Below are 11,752 nucleotides of genomic sequence, written 5' to 3'. Positions count from 1 at the left end.
CTGGAGCCTGCTCACATAGTTAGGGTGTCTCTTCTATGATTGCCTACACTGAAGTGGACAGGCCACCATCCCTTCCTATTCCTCGGTCCTCTCCTCTCACCTATGAAGACTGAGGAATCTGGATGACTGATGAGACAATGAGGAGAAAGAAATTTCCAGGAGTCCAGAGAAGGCACTGGCAGAGAAACTCAGGGCAGCACCAACAGTGGGAGAGACCACTGGATCCCATAGCGCTCAGAGGAAAGTTATTTATTTGCAGAGTTTGCAGATGAGGAAGCAGGCAGAGAGAGGCCAGTTCACAGCATGGCATCCCACAGATCTGCTGAGGCAGAGACTTAACCAGAACAGAGCAGCAGGTGGCACTAGCTTTGGCACCATCCATGCTCACGTCAGGGACAAAGGTTGAGTGGACATATGTCTCAGGAATTCTGCTCTCCATTGTGACAGGAGCCTGGTGACTTTGCCCCCAAGGAGAAGAAGGCCAAGACAGGCCAGAGGCAAGCTGAGGACATGGTGAGTGACTGTGTCCTGAACGCACCAAGACTGCCTGTAAGAGAAGAGAAGAGATGTCTGCTTGCTCATCTTACCTCTTGTTCCCCTGCCTGAAATAACTCCATAGACATGGGATTTGATTCTTATAATCCCTTGTCTTGATTGGCTGCCAGAGACAAAGGAGGAGTAGAAGCCAGAGCATGGCAAAGCCTGTGTGGCAGGTGGCCTTCAGAGGCTCCCTAACTTGGGGAGGTGTCAATGCCACCCTTATACTGTTTATTATCCCAAGTGCAGGGAAGGGGCTCTAACAGATTGGCAGAAGGTCCTCAGGTGACTCTGATAAGAAAGGCCCTGTGAGGATGGAGGCTGTCTGGGGAGGCCTGCAATGGGGTCCTAGGCCATGGCACATCAACCCATCCAATTGCACAGGTTCACATCAAGGGCACTGTGCCCTACCTGAAAACTTTCCTGGGAGACTTCCGAATGATCGACACGGCCTTTAGGGACTTCCTGGATGTGAGTAGTCTGGGCATCACTGAGCTGCTGGGGTTGGGACAGAAAGTCTCCTGCTGTGTGCTGAATTCTGGCACAGTGAAGAGTTTCTTAAGATATCACTGCATCCATCTTAAGAAGGGACATCCAGAGCTGCTGGGACAGGGAGCTAGGGCACATAGCACAGCTGGGACTCAAGTTCCTCTGGGCACATTGGGCAGTTGGGATTAGTGGAAAACAAAGGACAGGCCAAGCAGGCACTTGTGAGTCCGGCTCAGCTGAGCCCTCAGTCTCCCCATGTCCTCAAAAGGTTTGGACAAGATGATTCCAGAACCTCTTTGGAGATGTGTCCAGGTCCCATCTAGGACTTGGTTCACAGGCACATGTAGATGCCCTTTGTCCCATGGAAGAGGACCAGCCCCTGACAGGGAGGACTGAAGGGAGGAAGGGTGGGGTTCTCCTCACATTGTTCTCTGCCTTCTAGGAGGGAGTCACCCATTTTGAGAAATTGAGAAAGGTGAGTTTCAGGTGCCCTCCTGGCTGGATGGGGACCAGCAGCAGAGTCAGCTTCAGTCACCATGACCGGTAGGGAAATTTGGTTCAGAGTGCAGATCTTTCCCGAAGACAGGGTGGGAATGTGAAGTGGGAGAGGAGAGCTTCCTGTGAATGAGTGTGGACACAGTTGTGAGAGCCACAGCACCCTGATGCACTGAGGCTTCCCAGAGCAAAGTCTGGTGAATGGTCATCCTCTGGGCATCACAGCGCAGCCCTCCACTCTCCTCATGCTCTCCCTGGCCAGGAATATGCAATCATGGAGCAACTGAAGCAGCTACAGGCAAGCTGCAGCTATGAACACATCACCCCAGAGGAGAAGTTTCTAGGTTGGTTCAGGGGCCTGGAGCGGCTCAGCGAGGAGTCCAGGTGAGCTGGGAGGCACTAGGACAGGGAGAGTGGCCTGTCACTGGGATGTGGTGCCAGCCTGAGTGTCACATGTCTGGACTTGAGGACTTACACTCCCTAGGGGCAGTGACCAGGTGGGTGGTAGGCTTTGAATTCTAAGCAGACGCTGGGAGGTCCCAAGCTTCAATTTGGTCTGCTCACCTCACACCCCTTGCCTAGCTATGTCCTGTCATGTACACTGGAGCCCCCGGGACAGAATGACACTGCAAGCCCTCCGACCAAGAAGCGCTTCAGCATCTGGATGGCCTGGAAGCAGTAAGGACCTTGCCACTGATGGGCAAGAGCCAGGGAAGATGATGGGATGGTTGTGGGAATGAGACATTTCCACTGAGAAGCCAGGTGTGGCACTCAGTTCTCTGGGGTGTCTGCCCCTCTGCTCATACTGAGTTCTGGCTCTGTGATTCATCCATCACATAAGGGAATTTGAAAAGGTTAACTGACCCAGATCATGGAGTGGAGATTCAGGTCCTGGTGGGGAGTGGCTTCATGTCTAATTGTCCCACTGGTGACCATGGATGCTCCTCACAGGAAGCTTGTTTGTACTGACAGATGACCTATAGCTGCTGTCTGACTTTCTACCAAATTAATCACTCTAGGAAAACCCTGAATAGAGCAGGTTGTATATGCTTATTACATAAGTCACCAACAAAGCATGAAAACACAACACAGTGAATAAGAGAAGCAGTTTATGACAGAGAAGGGAAAGGCAGCACATCTTGCAGGGCCAGTGGATGGAGGGGAGCCATCAAGGGGAAACTGATACCTGACCAGTAGAGGGACACAAGGCAACCTTAGAAGCAAATAACATTCTCCTGGGGGCCAGGTGTGACCTTAGCAGGTTTTCCATGGGAGGTTTCATTGTGGTCCAAGGTGCTGTAACACAAGTAGTCACTATGACATATCTTCAGAGGTCCCTGGTAGTATGGAGTCACTAGGTCACTAGGTCAAGTGCATTGTATCTGCTTTCACATAGACAGGTGATCACTAGAAAATGGGTGCATGAGACAAGTGTCTAGCTCATTCCCACTGAGGAACTGAGAGGTAGCAGAGACTGGAAACTGTTGGGGGTGGCTGTGCCCTGCTTCTGGTATTCCAGCCTAACAGAGTCAAAATGAAAGCAGAGCAAACAGAAAGGATGAAGAATTCACCACAGTGTGTTTGGTGTGTGTGTGTGTGTGTGTGTGTGTGTGTGTGTGTGTGTGTGTGTGTGTGTGTGTGTGTGTAAACATAGGTCTTTAGTTGATTCTTTAGTGGTGTTCTAATCAGATTGAGAGATCATTGTCTATATTAATCATATAAAAACATCCCTGAAGTTGAATTGGTGCCAAATGGTCATTCTATGTTCAACTTATTGAGAAACCCACAGACGCTTTTCTACCATTGCTTTCCCATTTGTCATTTGTGTCAGCAAGGTCTGAGGACTCCAGTGGTCTGTGGTTTTGCTGAATTTTGTTGGTGATCCTAGTGGGTGAGACAGTAGAAGTCCAGCTCTGCTCTGCATGTGCTTGCCACCTTTGGGGTATACTCTCTGACTAACTGAAGTATATGCTCAAACCCTTGGTGTTTGTTGCATCTGCTTTTGTTTTTCAGACATTAGTTTTTGAATTAAAAATATTGTGAATACAAGATCCCATCCAGATACAAAATATGCCTATGTTTCCCTCTATTTTGGTGCTACATTTTTTCACCCTGATTATGTCTTTTAATGAAATCCAACTGAACACTTGTTTTCTATTTCATTGTAGTAATTTTGATCCTTTATATTTTTAATGAAAAAGTATTCTCTTCAAGCCTCTGAGTACATTGTAATAGATAGGATGTTGCAATTGATGTACACAAAAAGGCAGAAGGAAGGAACGTCAACCCCAATGCAATTATTAGTTTTTGGTATCCATTTTATTATACAAATCACCTCTTTCTTTAATCATGTGTTTTTAGAAGCTTCCAAACTATTATGATGACTGTGCATTCTTCATGTGGTTCCACACATCTCTCATAGAGAAAAACAGGTAAGGACAGATTGTAAGACAGATTGGCAATTCCTTTGCCTACTATACTAAGCTCATTTTCTACAAAAATAAAGAATTGCTTAAGCAAACATTTCCTATCCCCTACCATAAGGCAATGTGTCAGTGAAGAGGCAATTACCCAGATCATAATAATGATCAAGTTCTCTCACGAAGTGTACATCTACCCGGTTCCTGGAATATAGAAAGGTCTAAGTGGATGTCACTTTATTGGGTCATGATTGTGGGATTAGTCTAGGGAGGCTTTAGCTGGCTTTCTTCTGCTGTAAGCACATTTCCATGTAGGACAGAAGTTTTAAGGCCTGAGAAGTATTAACAATTTCAAAAGCATTGTTTGGTTAACCTGCCCTTTGAAAAGGTTTCCTCATAACTGAATGATGTATTATTGCTAAGAACCTACTACTTTATCTAGAAACTCATTCCTGAACCTACAAAGACTCAGTTTTCAGGAGTATTGACCTGTGGTGGTAAAAAGAAAAACACTTTCTAGATCATTCACATCAAGGCAGAAATGACTGTTGCCATGTCCTCATAAAAGTGTGAGGATAGATATGAAGACCTTGGAGCTGGGGGAGGTGGCTCAGGCCTATTATCCTAGCTACTCAAGAGCCTGATCAAAAGATTAAGGCTCAAAGCCACCCTGGGCACTAAAGGACCTGAGACTCTTATCTCCAATTAACCTCTAGAAAAGGGAAATAGGGGTTGGGTTAAGGGTAGGGTGTTATTCTTGGATTGTAGAGCTCAGGGACATCACTCAGGCCCCATGACCCACCAAGAGGGAGAGAGAGAGAGAGAGAGAGAGAGAGAGAGAGAGAGAGAGAGAGAGAGAGAGAGAGAGAGAGAGAGAGAGAGGGAGGGAGGGAGGGAGGGAGGGAGGGAGGGAGAGAGAGAGAGAGAGAGGGGGGGGGGGGGGGCGGGGGGGAGAATGAAGACCTTGGGCCATGAGTTTGTCCTAGTGGTAGAGTGCTTGTCTAACATGCACAAAGACCCAGGTTTGATTCCTCGGTACCACATACATAGAAAAAGCCAGAAGAGGTGCTGGATAGTATTGGTTACATCCAGTGCCAGACTTCTCTTGAAATCTGAACTGGGCCTGATAATACCTCAAATCTATTAAGACAACAGCAAGAAAGCCTCATTTCTACAGATTTGTAACTCACATACAATTTGATTTTGGAAAGAGTAAACTCTACATTTAAAGGAAAAATTCTATCAATTTTCTTACGTGTCCAGCTGTCTCTTGAGCAAAGTCCTCGACAAAGGCAGGGTGTTTACTTGTTGCTTCTTGTCAAACTGGTTCTTGCTAAAGGATAGCTTTGTCCTTTCCACCACCATCATCTCATTGGAGATTATAAGAACATTGGATCCTCCTTTTTGTAGTCATTTCTGGAAAATTGGTATCATTTTTTCCTTGCTTGATAAATCTTTTTTTTTTTTGCCAGTCCTGGGCTTGAGCTCAGGGCCTGAGCACTGTCCTTGGACTTTCTCAAGGCTAGAGCTCTACCACTTGAGCCTCAGCACCATTTCTGGCTTTTTTGTACGTATGTGGTACCAAGGAATCGAACCCGGGTCTTCATACATGCTAGGCAAGCACTTTAACACTAGGCCAAACTCCCGGCCCTTGATAAATCTTTTTTACACTGATGAGATTGTGGCTTAGACAAAAACATCATTTCACCGATTCAGGGCGATATAGCTGGGCACTGGTGGCTCAGTGACCTGTCATTCTAGCTACACAGGAGGCTGAGATCTGAGGAACAGTTTGAAGCTAGCCTGGGCAGGCATGTCTATGTCACACTTATCTCCAATGAGTCCTTGAAAAATCAGAAATGCAACTGGAGCTCAAGTAAGAGAGGGTCAGCTTGAGCAGAGAAAGTTTATTGAGAACTCAAGGTCGTGAGTAGAAACCCCACTACTCACATTAGGAAAACAAAACAAAAAATACAAAAAAAACCCAGAACACTAATTACTAGGTTTCATTATACACCCAATTATGTCTTGGTAATTGTTGTGCCAGTCCTGGGGCTTGAACTCATGGCTTGAGCACTGTCCTTTGGCCTTCTCAAGGCTAGAGTCCTACCACTTGATCCACAGCACCACTGTTAGCTTTTCCTATGTATGTGGTACTGAGTCATTGATCCTGGGTCTTCATGCATGCTAGGCAAACACTCTTACACTAGGCCAAACTCCCAGCCCCTTGGTAACTTTTGTTAATTATAAACACTTAGAATATATGTTTGTTTGTTTATTTGAAGTAGGGAAAGGGGCAAAACAACATGATTGGAAGGGGGTGGGTGGAGGGAAACAGGGAGAAACACATGAGAAGGTGTATTAATGTGTGAGAAGACCTGCACCTCCTACTACCTGACAAATGAAATTTAAAAAGTTTTACAAAACACTTAGATAATATGCTCAATGTGGGTGTCAGTAATTATCTAACAGGCATGTTGTGACTGATCAATTTGTTTCTGAAGATTAAGGTCTTTTATGTCATTCCAAAGAGGCAGAATGGGCTAAGTAGTGAAGACAAGTAGGACTTAAATCCTGGTTGCAGCCAGCAAGTCTCTTTGTAAACAAGGGTGTGCTATTGGATGACTATTCTGTTTTGGTTTTATTGTTCTTTTTTTAATGTCGGGAGAATGTAAAGATGGATTATAGTTATATTCGTCAGGTAGTAGGTGCATTACTTCTCATATAATTGTACCCCTTCTCATGCTTTTGTCCCCTCCTCCACCTCCCAGTCCTCTCTTTTCCCCCCATCCCTTCCCTGTTTCAAATAAACAAATAAATGTGTATACAATATACCAGGTAGCAAGTCACACACAGTAACAACATGAGAAAAACCATAAGGGCAAAAAAACGAGAAGAGAAATAACATAGTACATTAAGAACTACAATCACATACTGTAAGCCCTAAAAGAAAATGTAATGACTTTTTTTCCTGTCCTTAGACTTTATTTAACACGAGCTGACCTGGACAATCCACATAAAGAAAAGACATGGAACATATATCGTCCAGACTTTGCTGTAGATATATTCTTTGAAGAAGTCTTTCAGTGACAAACACACTATCTTTATACCCATCACTGTTTAAATTTTCTGTATGTTTATTAAATAAATTATATATTGGTAATAGTAACCTGTCTTCAGAGTGTGTATGTTTCTATGAACTCATCAATGCATGTATACATATGTACATACATCATAATCTTGAATTGGCTAGTTTATGAATTTACCAATTGTATGTCTCCACAACTACTGGCCTTCTTCTCTCAACTCATTTTCTTTCTTCCCTGTGTATCCATTTTTCAGAATTGCTACAAAAAAGCCAGGAGTGGTGGCTCACTCCTGTAATCCTAGCTACACAAGAGGATGAGATCTGAGGATCTGGGTTCAAAGCCAGCCAGGGTACTAAATACCATGAGACTGTTATCTCCAATTAACCACTAGGAAAACCGGAAGTGGCCCCTGGCTCAAGGGCCAGGGCAATAGCCTTGAGCTGAAGAGCAAAGGGATTGTGCCCAGGCCCAGAGTTCAAACCCCATGACCAGCAGAAAAATAAAAAAGTACTGCTAGAAAAATATGCATATAATTTACATCATTCTACCTCTAATAGTCTATAGTGAAAATAATTTATTTCCAATACACTATGTTACAAGCTCTTTAAATTTTAAAAAGAGTTTTCAGGTAAGATAGGTATTTAGAACTACTTATGTTCCAGCAGTAACCCTCTTGGGAATTTATCCAAAAGACTGAAAGTCAGTATACAATAAAGATATATATATATATATATATATATATATATATATATATATATATATATATATATATACCTCCATGTTCATTGATGCACTAATTACTATACAACCATGTTAAGGAAACAGCTCAGATGCCCTACATCAGATTGATGCAGAGAGAGAGGAAGAGTGAGGAATTTTATATCAAAATGGACCTAGGTAAGTTGAGAAATGGAAAAGATTGGGAGAAATTGGGAAAAATGATTGAAGGCGTGGCATGGATCAACATGCATTGCACTCAGAAAGTGACATGTTCGATTGAAACCACTAATTAAATATAATGTACTAATTAAATGTAATGCAGAAAAGATTTTCCAAAGATGTTTCAACTGGGAGATAATGCCTCATGCTTGTAATCCTAGCTACTCAGAAGGCTAAGATTTGAGGATCCCAGTTCAAAGACTGCCTGGTCAGGAATGTATGTGATTCAGATGTCCAGTTAATCACGTCCCCAAAAAAGTAAGAAGTGGATTAAGTGGTAGAACACTACACTAGAGCCAAAAAGCTCATGACAGTGCCCTGGCCCTGAGTTCAAGCACATAATGGGCACATACCCAGGTACATTCCCGCATGTATGGGCTCTCCCCCTCTCTCTCCCCCCCCCTCTCTCTCTGTCTCCCTCTCTCTCTCTCTCTCTTTTTCTCTCTCTCCCTCTCTCTCTCTCTTTTGCTCTCTCTCTCTCTCTCTCACACACACATACATACATATGCACACATGCACACACAAATTTTAAAAAGGAAAATAGACTTTTCAATATCATAGAAGAGCAAAGTTATTAGTATACTTCGGTAGCTACTTTAGAGAGTTATGATAATTCTAAAAATAGTAACATTTATGGAGCCCAATCATAATAAATCGCACTGCCTAGAAGCTCTTCAATAGTAAATTCATTTAGTCCTCATAATTCAAGTGCTATCATTACTTCTATTTTTCTGGGAAATTAGAAGTTTGGACAATTAGATATATCAAAAAATTAGTAAAGTAACAAATTCAGGATTTACACCCAACATAGTAATCTAATACCTTGGATAGCATGCCAGTAAGGGAATAGCTTTCTCTATTTTTTCTTATTCACTTGGTACCATAATGATGGACTCTTAATCACCAAGAAGCCAGGTACTCTGCATCCTCTACCAAACTAAAGCTAAACAGTAAACCGCTGACAATTTGCATAATCCTTAGTCTACCCCCAGGCTCCCACCCCGTTTAGGGTGGAATTAATCCAGGATCAGAATATAACTCTGAAATCCTGTCTGGACTCGGCCGGAAGACGGTTCGGTTTGTGAGACGGTTTAAATCCCACCTGTGAGGCAGCTTGGCTGCAGAGCCAAAGCTTGGAGCTTCAGCCTCGGCTCTGCGGGCTGCGCTGCGCGGCTGGGAGCCAAGAGCGTGAGTGGCCATGGAGGAGCCGACTGAGCAGGAGTACAGGTTGCAGGAGGTGCTGCACTTGGTGCTGGGGCTGAGCCAGCGGCACCTCCAGGGGTTCCTCATGGCCAAGATGCAGCGCTAGGCCTCGGCGGAGGAGTTCCTGCAGCACCTGGAAGATGCGCTGGACCTGAGCGCGCCCGCGTGGGACTTCGCCATCCAGCTGTGGCACAAGGTACCAGGGAAGCCGGTGGTAGAAAAGCCAGCTAGGGTAGCAGAGCGAGAGGCTCGAGCCCTGCTAGAGAAGAACAGATCTTACAAGTTGTTGGAAGAGAGTGAAGAGAGCAGTGAGGAAAGTGGGATTCTGAGTAAGAGCAGCCTCCAGAAAAAGCGTAAAAAATGGAAACATCCCAGGAAGAAGCACTGTGATGAGGAGGAGGAAGAAGAGGAAGACATTTCTAAAAAAAGGAAAAGGAAGACAGGGGAGCATGAAGAACGGACACCGAAAGCAGAATCAGAGGACGGGTGGAGAGAACGAGAGCGCCTTCGGGATGCGATGCCTTTGCGGAGCAAATGTGTCAGTGGGACAAGGCTCGGTCTCGCCATGTCCTGGAGCGCTCAGACAAGGACGCTGATGAAGGGGCTCAGAAGCGCCTCATGATGGCTGAAGAAGACCAGAAAGCCGTGGGAAGGAACACAAACAGATCTTGATACCAGCACCTTTTCTTTCTGTACATTGTTTAATTCCTGTTAAATAAAATTATTTTTAATAAAAAAAAGTCATATTGCCTCACGTGATATGTCCATTTTTTTTCCTGCTCCCTTCAGTCAGGAATTCAGTTGGTTTGGGGATCATAGATGTGAATTTCGCTTTTCCATTTGAAAGTAGGATCAGTAAGGACTGAAAGGATTTGGAAAGAAATGGGTAGGTATTTCCAAGCCAAGAATAATGTCTGCTGTTCAGCACCCACCAAGAATGCTCAAATTGCTCCATGCAACAAGATATTATACAAAGGAATTTGATGACAGGAAGCAGTGCTTTGGGCTGAGGGCACAGCTGTGTGGTAAAGACTCCCTAGCACACAGAGGCCCTACCAAAAATTGAACTAAATATCAGAAAAGAAAAGAAATTGCATACTAATTTCAGCACTAGCAACCTTGTTAAGCACATTTGAGGCTGTTCATTCACGCATTGACCTATTGATCCATTCATACCTCATAACCACCCATTCGTCCATTCAGCTCTCCATCCTCCCATACAGACAATCATTCATTATCCATTTCTCCATCCATCATCCATCTTTCTATCCATTCATTTGTTGAGGACATTTTGCAAATGCATAAGAGAGAACGAAGGCTACCCTGGTAGATAGGGAAAGTGGTACAATCTGTATTCATTTACACAATAGCCACCAGCCACAGATAGCATGACAGAGTACAATTAGTTCCATTGAAATCAAATGAAAATTTCAGGGGGTGCTTAACTACAGAACTTACATTGGATTGGGGAAGACTTATCAATTTCTTTTCAAACCACAGTCCAGCCTTTACTGCTTCTCTTTCAAGTTGAAAAACAAAATTCACATCTGAAATTCTAAAACTGCTTTAATCCTTGACTCAGGCAATCATGGAAAAATGGACATGTTAGGTGAATAAAAAGGCCTTGAGCTCAAGTGCCAGCACTGCTACCCCTCCCCCCAAAAATGTCATGAATAGAAATGTAGGTGAAGCCCTATGGTAAACAAGGACAAGGCCAGGACTTTGATTCCCAGGAAGAAACACACACACACACACACACACACTTCTCATAAATGATTCTTGGTTATCACTAACTCATCTTTGGCTAATGATGTGCTGTAAAAATAACAGCTAGATTTCAGTGAATGCTTCCCCTAATATAGAAATTCTTTAATAAAACTGTCCTTGCCTTCATATGCTGCTTTAGAATGTGTAATAGTATGCTTACAGCTTATAACACCTCAGGCCTCCTGTGTTTTACATGTTAAGTACATTTCCTTAGCAGCTGTAGTTTGATGGTTTAAATAGATGTAAGACTTTTACATTTGGCAACTTACAGTAATGTCTTTATAAAGATAAGATCAAAATTTACTGGTAGGCTCCAGTTATTTTGTAAATGGCAAGTGAGAAACTTTACGCATATGGGCAGATAGTGTGAGTGATATTTTGGGTTAAGGTAGGAAGATGTCAAATTCGAATGTAAAGATCGTGTCCAAAGTCCACAAGAATGAGCTGGATTGCTTCTCTGGGCATGACTCAGCTACCTCCCAGGCCTCTTACTCTCTTTCTCACATAGTTCTTCCCGAAGGGAGACTCAGGTAAAGCAGCCAGATGGCTAGTGCAGGTTGGCAGCAGACTAAGAGAAACTGAAAAGAAGACTTTGAATTTCAGTAATTGTATCTCTCCCCTCTCCTTCTCCTTCTCTCTCTCCCCCTTTCCCTCTCTCTCACCGTCTTCTTCTCTCTCCTCCTGATTCTTTCCCTCCTCCTACTCTTTCCTTAATGTGGCACCAATTGAGGACCTAAGGCACTTGTTTGTCTTTTTTCACTCAACATTAGTTCACTACTAATTGAGTTACATTTTCACCCCTAGCTTTTCTTC

This window comes from Megascapheus bottae, unplaced genomic scaffold (assembly GCF_031878675.1).
Source record: "Megascapheus bottae isolate mThoBot1 unplaced genomic scaffold, mThoBot2.hap1 HAP1_SCAFFOLD_43, whole genome shotgun sequence".
NCBI classification, from domain to species: Eukaryota; Metazoa; Chordata; class Mammalia; order Rodentia; family Geomyidae; genus Megascapheus; species Megascapheus bottae.
Note: the sequence above shows the minus strand (reverse complement) of the source record.